Below are 16,415 nucleotides of genomic sequence, written 5' to 3'. Positions count from 1 at the left end.
AGATCTTTACATGCCATACATCAGATAAGAGTTTAATAACCAACATATATAAAGAGCTTACCAGACTCAACAACAAGACAACAAATAACCCCATCCAAAAATGGGGGGAGGAATTGGACAGAATATTCACCACAGAAAAGATCCAAAAGGCCGAGAAACACATGAAAAAATGCTCCAAGTCTCTGATTGTCAGAGAAATGCAAATCAAGACAACAATGAGATATCACTTCACTCCTGTGAGAATGTCACACATCAGAAAAGGTAACAGCAGCAAATGCTGGAGAGGATGTGGGGTCAAAGGAACCCTCCTGCACTGCTGGTGGGAATGTCAGTTGGTCCAACCTCTGTGGAGAACAGCCTGGAGAACTCTCAGAAGGCTAGAAATGGACCTACCCTATGACCCTGCAATTCCCCTCCTGGGGATATATCCTAAGGAACCCAACACATCCATCCAAAAAGATCTGTGTACACATATGTTCTTGGCAGCACAATTTGTAATAGCCAAAACCTGGAAGCAACCCAGGTGTCCAACAACAGATGAGTGGCTGAGCAAGTTGTGGTATATATACACAATGGAATACTACTCAGCTGTAAAAAATGGTGACTTCACCGTTTTCAGCCGATCTTGGATGGACCTTGAAAAAATCATGTTGAGTGAAATAAGTCAGAAACAGAAGGATGAATATGGGATGATCTCACTCTCAGGCCGAAGTTGAAAAACAAGATTAGAAAAGAAAACACAAGTGGAACCTGAAATGGAATTGGAGTATTACACCAAAGTAAAAGACTCTGGGGTGGGTGGGTGGGTGGGGAGAATACAGGTCCATGAAAAATGATGAATGAAATAGTGGGGGTTGTATTGCTAAATGGGAATCTGGGGAATGTTATGCATATAAAAAAAAAAAAAGAAGTAGAAACGCAAAGCAGAAATTGACTGAGTTTGGAGTATGGCACCAAAGTAAGAAAGCAGAAGTATACTAGAGTTTGCAGTGAGTACCTCCCTAATACTTCCTCTCCACTTTTCCAAGCCTTGGGTCCATGATTGCTCAACAATTTGTTTGGCTTTGTATGTTAACTCTCTTTTCAGTCACCAGGTTCCAGGTGTCATCAGGATGCCGGCCAGACTTCCCTGGATTGAAGACACCACCAATGTGTCCTGGAGCTCAGCTTCCCCAGAGACCCATCCTACTAGGGAAAGAGAGAGGCAGACTGGGAGTATGGACCGACCAGTCAACGCCCATGTTCAGCGAGGAAGCAATTACAGAAGCCAGACCTTCTACCTTCTGCAACCCTCAATGACCCTGGGTCCATGCTCCCAGAGGGATAGAGAATGGGAAAGCTATCGGGGGAGGGGGTGGGATATGGAGATTGGGCGGTGGGAATTGTGTGGAGTTGTACCCCTCCTACCCTATGGTTTTGTTAATTAATCCTTTCTTAAATTAAAAAAAACAACTATAATAACTACAACAACATTAAAAAAAAACAAGGGCAACAAAAAGGAAAATAAATAAATATTAAAAAATTTAAAAATTATACCTCTGAGGCATTGGGTGGCGCACACTGGATTAAGCACAATGACCCACTCAAGGATTCCGGTTCTAGCCCCTGGCTCCCCATCTGCAGGAGGGAAGCTTCACAAGTGTTCCCAAAGGTCTACAGGTATCTCTCTGTCTCTCTACCTCTCTATATTCCCCCTCCCTTCTCAATTTCTCTCTGTCCTATCCAATAAAAAAATGGGAAAAATGGCCACCAGGCGCAGTGGATTCATATTGCAGACACCGAAACCCAGCAACAATGCTGGAGGCAAAATAATAATAATAATTATATATATATATATACTTATAATTTTGTAAGGACTCTGTTAAATCACTGAGTAAAAAAGAAGTTATATCAGACTGGCACAGGGTAGGCCTTCAAATTCCAAAAGGGAAAAATAAGAAAAAAGGGACAGGTCTTAAGCAAGTTCAAAATCTGTGAAGAAAAAATTAAAGGTATGTTATGGCTCAACCGAGAGGATTCCTCTTCAACTCAACATTTTGCCTTCAAAACTCAGTGAATGGCTGGTCTTCCAAAACCACTAGAATGGAAGCATCATCCCCAGTTTGGCGGGGCCCTACCTATGCAATGGGTCTCTACTCTAGCCCCACCCATATTGAGACTCTCTGCCAGTGTCCTGCCAACAATGTAGCTTTCTGTGCCGTGGCTATCCTTCAGGACAAGTACTGTGGTTTCTATGGGAATTCAGACTGAAAGGGATACAGAGGTTACACAGACTCCTGTGCTGAGTATGAACAGACATGGACCCTAGGTCAAATTAACGGGGTTTACAGTTAACGGTATTCATATACTTTTCCCATATGTGGGAGCTACTCTATGCCCTGATCTAGCTTTCTAGCAAACTCTGACACTATTTTTCCAGACAATACCTTTAGCTTACCTGTACATTAGCTATCAGGCTCTGGCAAAAATTACTAAAGTCATGGGCCCTTGGAATATACCTAAAACAGTCTTCCTAGCTTCTTCCAACATGAAGACCCTAAATTTCATCTGCTGTATATCTACCTTTCTGTTCCTGATTATTAAACAGTGTGTTCTGCTTTATATCTTTTTTTAAAACCCTTTTTATTTATTTTCCCTTTTGTTGTCCTTTTTTATTGTTGTTGCAGTTATTGTTGTCATCATTGTCATATAGGACAGTGAGAAATGGAGAGAGGAGGGGAAGATAGAGAGGGGGAGAGAAAGATAGACACCTGTAGACTTGCTTCACCGCCTGTGAAGAGACTCCCCTGCAGGTGGAGAGCTGGGGGCTGGAACCGGGATCCTTACGCTGGTCCTTGCCCTTCGCACCACATGCGCTTAACCCGCTGCACTACCGCCCAACTCCCGTTCTGCTTTATATCTTAATGCTTTTTAGCAAGTTGCAGATGCTACTATGACGTCAACCTGACTTTCCTGTGGAGACAGCCTCACTAATGAATCCTAGAACCCCACCTCTCCAGATCTCTGCCCTAGTTGGGAAAGACAGGATAAGGCTGGGGGTATGGATCCACCTGTCAACGCCCATGTCCAGCAGAGAAAGATCTTTGTTCCATACTTCCAGAGGGATAAAGAATAGGGAACAAATGTGTCCTGGAACCCCACCTCCCCAGAGCCCTGTCCCACTAGGGAAAGATGGAAACAGGCTGGGAGTATGGATCGATCTGCCAATGCCCATGTCCAGCAGAGAATCAATTACAGAAGCCAGACCTTCCACCTTCTGTACCCCATAATGATCCTGGGTCCATACTTCCAGAGGGATAAAGAATAGGAATGCTTCCAATTGAGGGTATGAGATGTGAAACTCTGGTGGCGGGAATTGTATGAAATTGTACCCCTCTTATCCTACAATGTTGTCAATCATCATTAAATCACAAAAAATATATATAAAAATAAATAAATAAATATGGGTTCAGAAATTAGTGTTATTATTAGGAGTCAACTTTGGGAGGGAAAAGGACTTTATTTTATTTTGGGTTATTTACTTCAAGATGTATTTTAGCAAACATTAGTTGTATTTAGAGACTTCTTTAAGTACAGGAGAGAAAGAGGGAGAGAGACAGTAAAGGAAGAAGGGAAATTCGTTTAAAAATCTCCCTTCACTTCCTTCAGTATAGTTTTCTGATATATTTCTTTGTGGGAAGAATTTCTTAAATTTCACATATACACATATAATTTCCCGCATTTTACAAGTAAAGCTAATGAGATTTTAGAAAGTGAACCATGCATAGGATTTATATCCATATCATGATATAGACCATTGCCAGCATCACCTTCTTGAATATTACTCTAACAAAAATCATCACTGTTTTGACTTTAAACATATAAGTATCTTAAATTAAGCTATATATTGGAGCACTCGTTTTAAAAAAATTGCACAATGTCTTGTACTCACCTCATTTCCTCAGTTAACTTCTTGAAATAGACTGAAATATTAGTGAAGATTTGAACTCCTTCTTTATTGGTTGAGGAGGCTTAAGAGAAGGTTAGAAATTAACATTAGTAATAAAGCTTATTCCCATTAAGGTCAGAGATTTAAAAGAAGGAGGAGTTGGTGTTTGCCTAGTGATGTTTTTTTTATTATTTATTTAAGAAAGGATAAATTAACAAAACCATAGGGTAGGAGGGGTACAACTCCACACAATTCCACCACCCAATCTCCATATCCCACCCCCTCCCCTGATAGCTTTCCCATTCTTTATCCCTCTGGGAGCATGGACCCAGGGTCATTGTGGGTTGCAGAAGGTGGAAGGTCTGGCTTCTATAATTGCTTCCCCGCTGAACATGGGCGTTGACTGGTCGGTCCATGCTCCCAGTCTGCCTCTCTCTTTCCCTAGTAGGGTGGGTCTCTGGGGAAGCGGAGCTCCAGGACACATTGGTGGGGTCTTCAGTCCAGGGAAGCCTGGCTGGCATCGTGATGGCATCTGGAACCTGGTGACTGAAAAGAGAGTTAACATACAAAGTCAAACAAATTGTTGAGCAATCATGGACCCAAAGCTTGGAATATAGGAGAGGAAGTGTTAGGGGGGTACTCACTGCAAACTCTAGTGTACTTCTGCTTTCAGGTATATATTTTGCAGTAGTTTTTAACCTCCTGGGGCCTAACCTCCTGAGTCTTTACAGCTTGAGCAAAGAGGATGAATAGTGTTTACTTATGACAAATGGAGAACAAATGAGTCTTCATTGCTCTTTGTCTAAATAATCACATGGAAAAAGAGTCCTCTGTAAATAGTTTTAGCCACAGAATATATATTTATATATATGAATGGGAGCTACTCCCTGCCCTAATCCAACTTTCTAGCCCTTTTCTCTACTCTGACACCATTCTCTCAGGCTAGCTACCAAGCTTAAGCAAAACTACTATAGTTGTATGCCCCTAGGAACACACCTAAAATGCTTCTCCTAGCTTTCTTCTACCTTAAAATCCCCAATCTCATCTGCTCTGATCCTACTTTTTGATTCCTGATCATTAACCATCTTGTCTCAATTGGTCATGCCACCTTCCAGACACCGAGTTACAGATGCTCCCATGATGCATCCCAACTTCTCTAGGCAGACTGCCTCACCAATGTATCCTGGACTCTCACATCTCCGGAGCTCTGGTCCACTAGGGAAAGATAGAAACAGGCTAGGGGTATGGATCGACCTGTCAATGCCCATGCTCAGCGAAGAAGCAGCTACAAAAGCCAGAACTCCTACCTTCTGTTCCCCATAAACACCCTTGTTCCATACTCCCAGTAGGGGAAAAGTGATAGGATGAAGATAAGAGGGCTCTGCACTCCAGCTCTATCAGCACCCAGAGAGAGAGAGAAGGAAAAGAAGAGAGACGTAATGGAGGTAACTACGATGTTATGAGTGGCTTAGAGGATTGAATCAGAAAAAGAAAAGGCAACTATGTATACATGTGGACAGATAGTTGTAGAGAAGATGGCTGGCCCATGTCTACAACTTTAGGGGAACTGTGGTGGATTACAGTGGGGAGAGTGAAGATTCAGAACTCTGGTGGTGGGAATGGCTTGGATTCAAACCCCTGTAGACATGTAATTCTGTGATATAAAAATTAAAAAGAAAAGAAAAAGAGTTGAAAAACAAGATCAGAAGAGAAAACACAAGTAGAACCTGAACTGGAATTGGCGTATTGCACCAAAGTAAAAGACTCTCGGGTGAATGGTGGGGAGAATATAGGTCCAAAAATGATGACAGAGGACCTAGTGGGGGTTGTATTGCTATATGGAAAACTAGGAAATGTTATGCATGTACAAACTATTGTATTTGCTGTCAAATGTAAAACATTAATTCCCCAATAAAGAATTTTTTTAAAAAATTTTTAAAAAGAAAAGAAGTCCTCTGGAAGGTGTCAGGAATATAGAATCTCCCTCCCTGGTTTAATTTTCCTTCAGCAACATCATAGGGAACATTGACTACATAATAGAAACTGCCTTTTGTACTTTCAAAATCCTCTTTCTGCTGTGTTCTCAACCTCACAATATAGTTTTATGGTGCCTTTCAAAAGTAATTATGAGGGCTTGCAAAAAGTGTTCACTTGAATAGTAAGTACACTTGATATATCAAACCTGACCCTCTATGGATCGAATCGACCTTCTGACATCCATGTCCAGTAGAGAAGCAAGTACAGAAGTCAGAATACAGAATTACAGAACCTTCTGCAACCCAAAAAGAATTTTGGTCCATATTCCCAGGAGAGGAGAAATGTTAGGGGAAGATGGCCAGAGGGATCTGAAACCCAATTCTATCAAGACCCAGAGAGTGGAAAAGAAAAAAGAAAGACATTTGGAAGTAGTAATAGGTGTAGGTGTGACTTAGAAAGGAAGAGAAGGCAGGGTCACAAAAAAATGGGTAACTATATATGAATATAGATAGACAACTATAGACATAATAGTCAATCCTTGCCTGTAACCTTGGGAACCCTACTGCGGTTTCCAGTGGAGGGAATAGGAACACAGAACTCTGGTGGTGGGAATGGTGTGTTGTTGTATTCCTGATATCACATGATTTTGTAAATCTATATTAGATCACTAATAAAACAGCATAATCAAACAAAACTGATGCCCCACTGTACTAAGGGAAGCTTTGGTGCTATAATATCTTTCTCTCTGTTTCTCTATCTCTGTCTTTGCCTTTCTATCTGACAACCAAAAAGAATTGTTTTGAATGAAAAATGAACTGTGAAAACAGAATGGTCTTAATGTTAGGGTAATAGAACAGGTAGCCATGCAGACAGACACTTTAGATGTCAGTCACCCAGCTAACCAACATAAGATCACCTGGGAACAAGTAGGCAGAAGTGCCACTCCCCTCCCTGTGGGGAATCAAAGAATCATAGAGTAAACTGGCCCCACACAAATATGAACTGACAGATCACAAACACTGCAAATAAGGGCACTAAGAAAACCATAAAAACCAGGAAGACCCTAGCCTTGAAGCATTTCTCCTCTTTAGAAACTGCTCCCCTTTGGGGAGTGGGGGGCAAGTTAGAAATATGTTTGTACTCTAATAAATTTCTCCTTACTCTTTTTGAATAAATTTTCTCTTAACGTATTGGCATTGTCTATCCATGATAAATTTTTCTGTAACACAGGTAAGAACTTGGAAGATACTGAAAAAAGATCCTGCACTCCCCTGGCAATAGTTACAAGAAGAAGAGGAGGAAGTGGGAAGTAAACTGAATGAAAAGGATAAAGTGTGTGGTGGAGAACAGAAAGTAGAATTTTAGTTTTCTGGGAGGTGGTGCAGTGGATAAAGCATTGCACTCTCTAGCATGAGGTCCTGAGTTCAATCCCCAAGCAGCACATGTACCGAATGATATCTGGTTCTCTCTCTCTCTCTCTCTCTCTCTCTCTCTCTCTCTCTCTCTCTTTCTCCTCCTATCTTTCTCATTAATAATAAATAAAATCTTTTAAAAAATGAAGTGCACTTTTGGTGATGATCATAATGTAGTACATACAGGTGTCAAATTATGATGCTGCTGATTGTAATAAGAGGTCCCTTATGTAAAAAGTACTATGAATTTCATGGTCTGGGAGGTGGCACAGTGGATACAGCATTGGATTTTCAACCATGAGGTCCTTAGTTTGATTCCTGGCAGCACATGTACCAGAGTCATGTCTGATTCTTTCTCTCCTCCTATCTTTCTCACGAATAAATAAATAACTTTTTTTTTTCTTGTCTGCAGGGTTACCACTGGGGCTTGGTGCCTGTACTACGAATCCACTGCTCCTGGAGGCTATTTTTTCCCTTTTGTTGCCTCCCTTGTTGTTTATCGTTGTTGTTATTGTTATTGCCATTATTGTCATTGTTGCTGGATAGGACAGAGAGAACTCAAGAGAGGGTGGAAAGACAGAGGGGGGAGAGAAAGATAGACACCTGCAGACCTGCTTCACCACTTGTGAATCGACCCCCTTGCAGGTGGGGAGTCGGGGGGCTCAAACTGGGATCCTTACACCAGTGCTTGCACTTTGTACCATGTGTGCTTAACCCACTGCATTACTGCCTGACCCCATAAATAAATTATTTTTAAAAAGAAAGAAAGTACTATGAATTTCTACAGCTAATTTAAAATGTAATTTTCTGGGCTGCAAGTGGATAACATAATGGTTATGCAAAGAGACTCTCATGCCTGAAGCTCTAAAGTCTCAGGTTCAATTGCCTTCAACACCATAAGCCAGAGCTGAACAGTGCTCTGGTATAAAAAAATAAAATAAATAAAAATATAATTTTTAAGAAAATTATTATAACACTGCATACCTAAAAGCTACATAACATTATAAACCAATATTACTCAATATTTTTTTAATTTTATTTTTTATTTAAGAAAAGATTAATTAACAAAACCATAGGGTAGGAGGGGTACAACTCCACACAATTCCCACCACCCAATCTCCATATCCCACCCCCTCCCCTGATAGCTTTCCCATTCTCTATCCCTCTGAGAGCATGGACCCAGGGTCATTGTGGGTTGCAGAAGGTAGAAGGTCTGGCTTCTGTAATTGCTTCCCCGCTGAACATGAGCGTTGACTGGTCGGTCCATGCTCCCAGTCTGCCTCTCTCTTTCCCTAGTAGGGTGGGTCTCTGGGGAAGCGGAGCTCCAGGACACATTGGTGGGGTCTTCAGTCTAGGGAAGCCTGGCTGGCATCCTGATGACATCTGGAACCTGGTGACTGAAAAGAGAGTTAACATAAGAAGCCAAACAAATTGTTGAGCAATCATGGACCCAAAGCTTGGAATATAGGAGAGGAAGTGTTAGGGGGGTACTCACTGCAAACTCTAGTGCACTTCTGCTTTCAGGCATATATTTTGCAGTAGTTTATGGATACGTGTGAACATATGCTCTCTCTCACAGAAACTGGTGTATATCTAGGTTTTGGGACTTTGTTAGAAAGTGAACCACCTGAGATGAAATTAGAGTATACTATGAGAAAGCTGTGGTATATATACACAATGGAATGCAGCTATCAAGAAGAATGAACCCACCTTCGCTGACCCATCTTGGACAGAGCTAGAAGGAATTATGTTAAGTGAGCTAAGTCAGAAAGATAAAGATGAGTATGGGATGATCCCACTCATCAACAGAAGTTGAGTAAGAAGATCTGAAAGGGAAACTAAAAGCAGGACCTGACCAAATTGTAAGTAGGGCACTAAAGTAAAAACCCTGTGGTGAGGAGTAGACATGCAGCTTCCTGGGACAGTGGGGGGTGGGAGTGGGTGGGAGGGATGGGTCACAGTCTTTTGGTGGTGGGAATGGTGTTTATGTACACTCCTAATAAAATGTAGTCATGTAAATCACTAGTTAATTAATATGAGAGGGGGAAAACTAATTGTATGTCTCGAAGTTTTTCAAAACACAAACTGAATCTTTTCAATATATAGGCTGTGTAATTGATATGCAGACTCTCTCAAAAGCCTGGTCCAAGTAGATCAGAAGCAACCAATAGCACAGCTATATACAAGATACTGGGTACTGTACAGCAAACCCTAACAAAAGGACTTTTCAAAGTTAACCCAATTACCAAATAATATGATGATAACATTAACTATCGATTGTCTTTTTGAACCCTAAGACAGCAAGAACCTCACATCTCCACTATGGAGCCTCTACTTCCCCCAGTCCTGGAACCATTACTCAATATTTAAAAAAAATATTTACGAAGACTGAGACACAGAAATATTAGATTTTCACCAAGGAACATAATTCAAACTGTTTTGTTACATCTTAGTGTCAAAATGTTAATTTAACGGCATTCATTTTTCCTTAGAACAAAATCCACATTGCAATATTCTGATGAAAAGCGAGATATAAAAACAGTTGTCATTGCTCTAGCTGAGTAAGTGCAGTTTCGAGTTCATCAATGAAATTGCTCCCATTGTGTTTCCTAGTAGGTGCTAGATAGATATATACCAGCCATTATCTGCTTCATCATTGTTAGTCTAAACATGCTCAGGCACTGAGCAAGGCACTTAAGTATTTATGAAGTAAACATTCAAAATATACCAAGTATGTATTTTTCCTCATTTTACAACAAGGAAACAGAAGCCTTAAGGGGTTGAATTTCCCAAAATTGAGTGTTAATCCTAGATTTTTCCCTATTCTTTCTACAATAATGTGTTGCTCAGTAGATGGCCTACCCTTTTATGAGCCTGTTTTCTCATCTGCAGAACAGAACTAGTTACTATATGTACTGACTCTGCTTTTTAGTTCACAGTTTGTGTGGATGAAACTGAATCATATATATTATATATATATATATATATATATATATATATATATATAATAAATATATATATCATAGTCTAGTTTCTTCTACAGAGTAAATGCTCAACAAATTACAATAAATTTGGCCAATTCTACTGCCACTACTATAGAAAATTCCAGATTATGCTTTATCACTGAAGAAATACATAGTGTATTTTATGGAAGATTATTGGAAAAATTAGTTAGCCAACTCTTGACACAACAGTACCCTGGAACAAAAAAATCATAACAGTATACTAATAATCAATCTTTCTTTCTTGAAATATGTTATTAGGGAGGGTTACCATGGAGAAGCAGCAACCAAAAGACTATGCCTGCTGGGAGTATGGATCGACCCATGTTCAGTGGGGAAGCAATTACAGAAGCCAGACCTTCAACCTTCTGCATCCCACAAGGATCTTGGGTCCATACTCCCAGAATGTTAAAGAGTAGGAAAGCTATCATATCAGGGTTGGTATATGGAGGTCTGGTGTTGGGAATTATGCAAAGCTGTACCCCTCTTATCCTATGATTTTGTAAATGTTTCCTTTTTATAAATAAAAAATTTAAAAAGAGAGTCTATGCCTGCAAACAACTAGATAAAAGAAAGAAAGAAGAAAAAAAAAAACAGAATTTGAAGGAATTCACTGAGCCACAGGTGGATACAGGCTCTCATGGTAAGGGGAACAGGACAAACTTTCAAGCCCCAAAACATCCTGAACTGGGAGTCAGAAGCCAGCAGCCGATGCTATTATGGTACAGATACACCACAGAACACAAGCTAGGCCCAAAAGGGCAGGGAATAAACACAGTGGGAAACTAAAACTGTGCATCCTGTCCAGACTCTGGCAGAGGACCGCCAGAGGCCTGAGTACTGTCTGAAACAAGGAAGTGGTTACACATAATGTTAAGACATCTCCTTTGTAATATCTTAGTCAGAACTTGAAGGTATCTGGGAGCCAGGCAGTGGCGCTCCGGGGTAAGCACACATAGAGCAAAGCACAGGGATCAGCACAAGGAACCTGGTTCGAGCCCCCAGCCCCACCCCCAGTTCCCCACCTACAGAATGGTGGCAGGTCTGCATGTGTCTTTCTTTCCCCCCCCTCTGTCCTCCTATCCTGTCTCAATTTCTCTCTGTCCTATCCAACAGCAACGACATTAATAATAACAATAGTAATAGCCATAACAACGATAAAACAAGGGCAACAAAAGAGGAAAAAATGGCCTCGAGGAGCAGTGCATTTGTAGTGCAGGGACCAAGGCCCAGTGATAACCTGGAGGCAAAAAAAAAAAAAGATATACATGTATAAAAAAATATTCATGTATATCTTTAAACTACACAGTCTGTGTATTTTTTCTTTGCCTCCAGGGCTATTGCTGGGGCTCAGTACTGGTACTATGAATCCACTGCTTCTGGCAGTCATTTTTTCCATTTTTTTACAGGATAGGACAGAGAAAAATTGAGAGAGGAGGTGAAGATAGAGAGAGGGAGAAAAAAGATAGACACACCTGCAGATCTGCTTCACTACAAGTGAGCAGCTGGGGGCTCAAACTGGGATCCTTGTGCTGGTTCCTGTGCTTCATACTATGTGTGCTTAACCCAGTGTGCTACCAACCAGCACCCCAGTATGTGTATTTTTAAAGACAGAATTGATAACCAGGATGATCATTACTTTCTTTTTCTTATGTTTTGAGTATCTATATCTATACTTACAGGGTGTACTGAAATTAAAAAAAAAATCCTGAAGTTCTCCACTTCCCAAAAGATCCTAACAGGAATAAAAGTAATATCCTACTCCTGCCCCAGCCCCACACTACCTCAACTCCTAGTCCTTGACTTTGCTACAATAGGCTATACCTGGTCCATCTTTCCCCAGGTTCTTCGCCTTCCCAGAATATTCTCAAGTGAAGATAATTCTTTAATTATTTTTATTAGTGATTTAATAATGACTAACAAGATTGTAATATAACAAGGTTATAACTCCATATAGTTCTCACCACCAGAGTTCCCTCCATTGGAACCTACCCTATTCCTTATCCTTCTGGGAGTATAGCCAAAATTCTTTATGGGGTACAGAGGGTAGAGGGTCTGGCTTTTATAATTGCTTCTCCACTGGACATTGGTGTTGAGAGGTCATACCATACTCCCAGCCTGTTTCTCTCTTTCCCTAGTCTGGTAGGGCTCTGGAGAGGTGAGACTTGGAGACACACTGGTGAGGTTGTCTGCCCAGGGAAGTCAGGATGGTATTATAGTATCATCTGCAACTTGGTGTCTAAAAGGCAGTAAAATCTAAAGCAGGAAATTTTGTTTAATAAACAGGAACTCAAAGGTAGAAATATAGCAGATGGAATCAGGGGTCTTTTGGTGGGAAGAAGCTAGGAAGTCTATTTTAGGTATGTTCCAAGGAGTCCATGACTTTAGTAAATTTTGCTTGAGCCTGATAGCTAACACGCAGGTGAACTAAAAATATTGTCTGGGAAGATGGTCTCAGAGTTGATAATAGTGCTATAAAGCTGGATTAGGACGGAGAGTAGCTCCCAAATATGAGGAAATATATAAATACCATTAACTATTTACCCCACTGATCTGACCTCGGGCCCACATATATTCCAATTTAGCACAGGAGCCTTTGCGACCTCTGAGTCCCTATCAATCTGAGCTCACAGTCCATGGTCACAGCTAGGAATATTCTAGGTGCTCTCATTTCAGGACCAGTCTTTCTAGAATAGGTTGCCCCAGCCTCCCTTCAGAGAGTGGGACAGTCCCTACCATTGCCGCTTTTATGGTGAGGGCGATGTCCTGGAGAAGCCCACAAGAGGGCTTATAATGATGTTCCTGATGGAAGTGATCAGTGATGGTGGAGAGAGGGATCAATTAGAGGATTAGTCCAATCGTAGTAAAGATAATTCTTAAAGTTGACAGTTACTGCTCATAAGTGTCACCTTACTCTAAGTTTGAAAATAATGGAAGGGGCATGTTCTTTCCATGGTCAACTACTGAACTGTGACCTAGAACTTGATTTTTGTGAATCTAAGAAACCCAGTCTATTTGTATTTCTCAGGTCTGCTTCAGGGAGCCACACTGCTCTCTGCCAAAGGAATACAGATACCTCTAATAAACACATATTCCCACTTGAGCATTTAGGAGTCCCCATAAACTTTGTATTTGAGACAAGGCAAGAAGTAATGTTCTGGGATCTACTGTTTTTAATTTATGTGAGATTTCCAAGACTTTCAATCACCTGTAAAATTATTCCCTCATCTATCATATGGGGCAACATCTGCCTTGGTCTGATTATTTCATGGAGTAAATTACCTAACACAGTAGAGTGAAAATAATAATAATAGTACAGTTCCCCTGCCTCTTCATCTTTGTTATGTATTTTTCCTTTGACTTCAGACACCAACACAGATCCTCAGATCACATTTCTGTATTAATCACTCCTGTCATATGTTTTCGTTTAGATATTCAGCTTTTAAAAACAAGGGAAGCATGGTCGAGGAGGTGGCGCAGTGAACAAGGCTTTGGACTCTCAAGCATGAGGTCCTGAGTTCAATCCCCGGCAGCACATATACCAGAATGATATCTGGTTCTTTCTCTCCTATCATTGTTCATGAATAAATAAATAAAATCTTTAAAAAAAAAAAAAAGGGAAGCATCTTTGTGTACCCAAAGGGGCAATTCCTCATTGCAGTTGTAGTTTGGAGGACAGTTTCTTCACAATACAGATCCCTACATTTTTTAAATCTTTATTTATTGGATAGAGACATCCAGAAATCAAGAGGGAAGGAGGTAATAGAGAGGGAGAGAGACAGAGAGACACCCGCAGCACTGCTTCACCACTTGTGAAGCTTTCCCCCTGCAGGTGGGGACTGGGGTCTCATACATTGTAACATGTGCTCTCAACCAGGTGCACCACCAACTGACCCCTGATCTCCACAATTTAACACACCGTTTGTCATTATAAGGCTTTTTTTTTTCTCTAATTAGAACACTATACCCTAGCTGAACACTTTGCCCTCTTCTTCATTTCCTACAGGCCATAAACTCCATTCCACTCCCTCCCTCTGTCCCTCAACAGCAGCCTCTAGATCTATTGCCCTTTATCCAGAGATGACACTTTTCATCTCTCTGCGGTCACTGTATTCTCTCCCAGAAAAATGACTTTGCCTCTAAGGACTTCAAGATGCTCAATCTTTATTTTTATTTTTTTATTATTTATTTTCCCTTTTATTGCCCTTGGTGTTTCTTTTATTGTTGTTATAGTTACTATTATTGTCATTGTTGATGTTGTTGTTGTTGGATAGGACAGAGAGAAATGGAGTGAGGAGGGGAAGACAGAGAGGGGGAGAGAGAGACACCTACAGACCCGCTTCACTGCCTGTGAAGTGACTCCCCTGCAGGTAGGGAGCCAGGGGCTCCAACTGGATCCTTACGTGGGCGCTTCGTGCATGTGCACTTAACCCACTGCGCTACCGCCTGACTCCCAAGATGCTCAGTCTTTAACAGTCCTCATTAAAGTAAAATAACCATCATTTTATGATCTCAAAAAACATTTTTGTCATCACTGGACTTCAACACTCCCTTCTTTTTTTAATATTTATTTCCTTTTGTTGCCTTATTGTTGTTGTTACTGATGTCGTTGTTGGATAGGACAGAGAAAAATGGAGAGAGGAGGGGAACACAGAGAAGGGGAGAGAAAGACACCTGCAGACCTGCTTGACCACTTGTGAAGCCACTCCCTTGCAGATGGAGAGCCCTGGGCTCGAAATGAGATCCTTAAGCCAGTCCTTGCGCTCTGCACCACGTGGTGCGCTTCATCGTGCGCTGCGCTACAGCCCAACTCCCTTCACTCCATTCTTGCTTCTCTCTCTCTTTACTCCCTCTCATTCACTCTCCGAGAGAGAGATAAAGAGAGAGACAGAGAGACAGAAACCATTTAAAGGAAGGTTGCTCAGCCATGTGGCATGAGCCTATTGAATTACTCCCTAAGACGATACGCCTAGTGTGCCATGGCAACATAGCCCCATTGTTTCACAGTAATTGTGAGGTAATGCCATGATGTCACTGGGACCTATTAGAGGACTATGGTGACTAGACTATTACTTTTCATCCCTGCTGTAGCCAACTGCCATCCTCACCATCAAGCTTTGAGAGTCTCTTAATTCACTTAAATTGTTTTAGAGTGGTAAGTAAGGTTTTTTTTCTTTATTCTATGAAGCACTATAGCTTTCATTTTAATTTTTTTCACTGTTCTTCCAATAGTTCTCTTTTTTTTCTGGGCATTTAATATTGATACACAAGGTCATTTTAATCATTTCATTTACCAGTAATCTAGTGTTTATTTCGCATAGACTTGAATATAAGATTATAGAAGGGGTTGAATTCTTATGTGGAAAACCAAGGAATGTTACACATGTAACAATTACTGTATTTAACTGTAAACTGTAAACCATTAATCCCCCCAATAAAGAAAAAATGGAGGATTTTTTCTTAGATATTTTCCAATGTTGGTCTCCTATTCTACATTAATACTGCTCACTACTTGTTTTTTTTTTCTTTTTTACCAGAGCACTACTCAGCTCTAGATAAATTCATTACTTGTGTTTAAAGCTATTTCATTTGAGTCAATAAAATTAATTTGAAAATATATCAATGGGGGGGCAGGTGGTGGTACACCTGGTTAAGTGCACACATTACAGTGCACAAGGACAAAGGTTCTAGCCCCTGGTCCTCACCAGTGAGGAGGGGAACGCCTCACAAGTGGTGAAGCAGAACTGCAGGTCTCTCTCTCTCTCTCTCTCTCTCTCTCTCAATTTCTTTGTCTCTAATAATAAATAAATAAAATATTAAAAATAACAATATAACAACATAGACCATGTTGAAATATGTTTTATTATATAATATATATTAGATCTAAGCACAACAATGTTCCTAGTAACACAGGTGTTTTTTTATTTTTTTATCTATTTATTCCCTTTTGTTGCCCTAGTTGTTATATTGTTATAGTGGTTGTTAGATAGGACAGAGAGAAATGGAGAGAGGAGGGGGAGACAGAGACGGAGAGAGAAAGACAGACACCTGCAGACCTGCTTCACCGCCTGTGAAGCGAAGCCCCTGCAGGTGGGG

The sequence above is a fragment of the Erinaceus europaeus genome, chromosome X, assembly GCF_950295315.1.
Source record: "Erinaceus europaeus chromosome X, mEriEur2.1, whole genome shotgun sequence".
In the NCBI taxonomy this organism is placed as follows: domain Eukaryota; kingdom Metazoa; phylum Chordata; class Mammalia; order Eulipotyphla; family Erinaceidae; genus Erinaceus; species Erinaceus europaeus.
The sequence above is the reverse complement of the archived record's forward strand: the minus strand, read 5'-3'. Positions refer to the sequence as shown.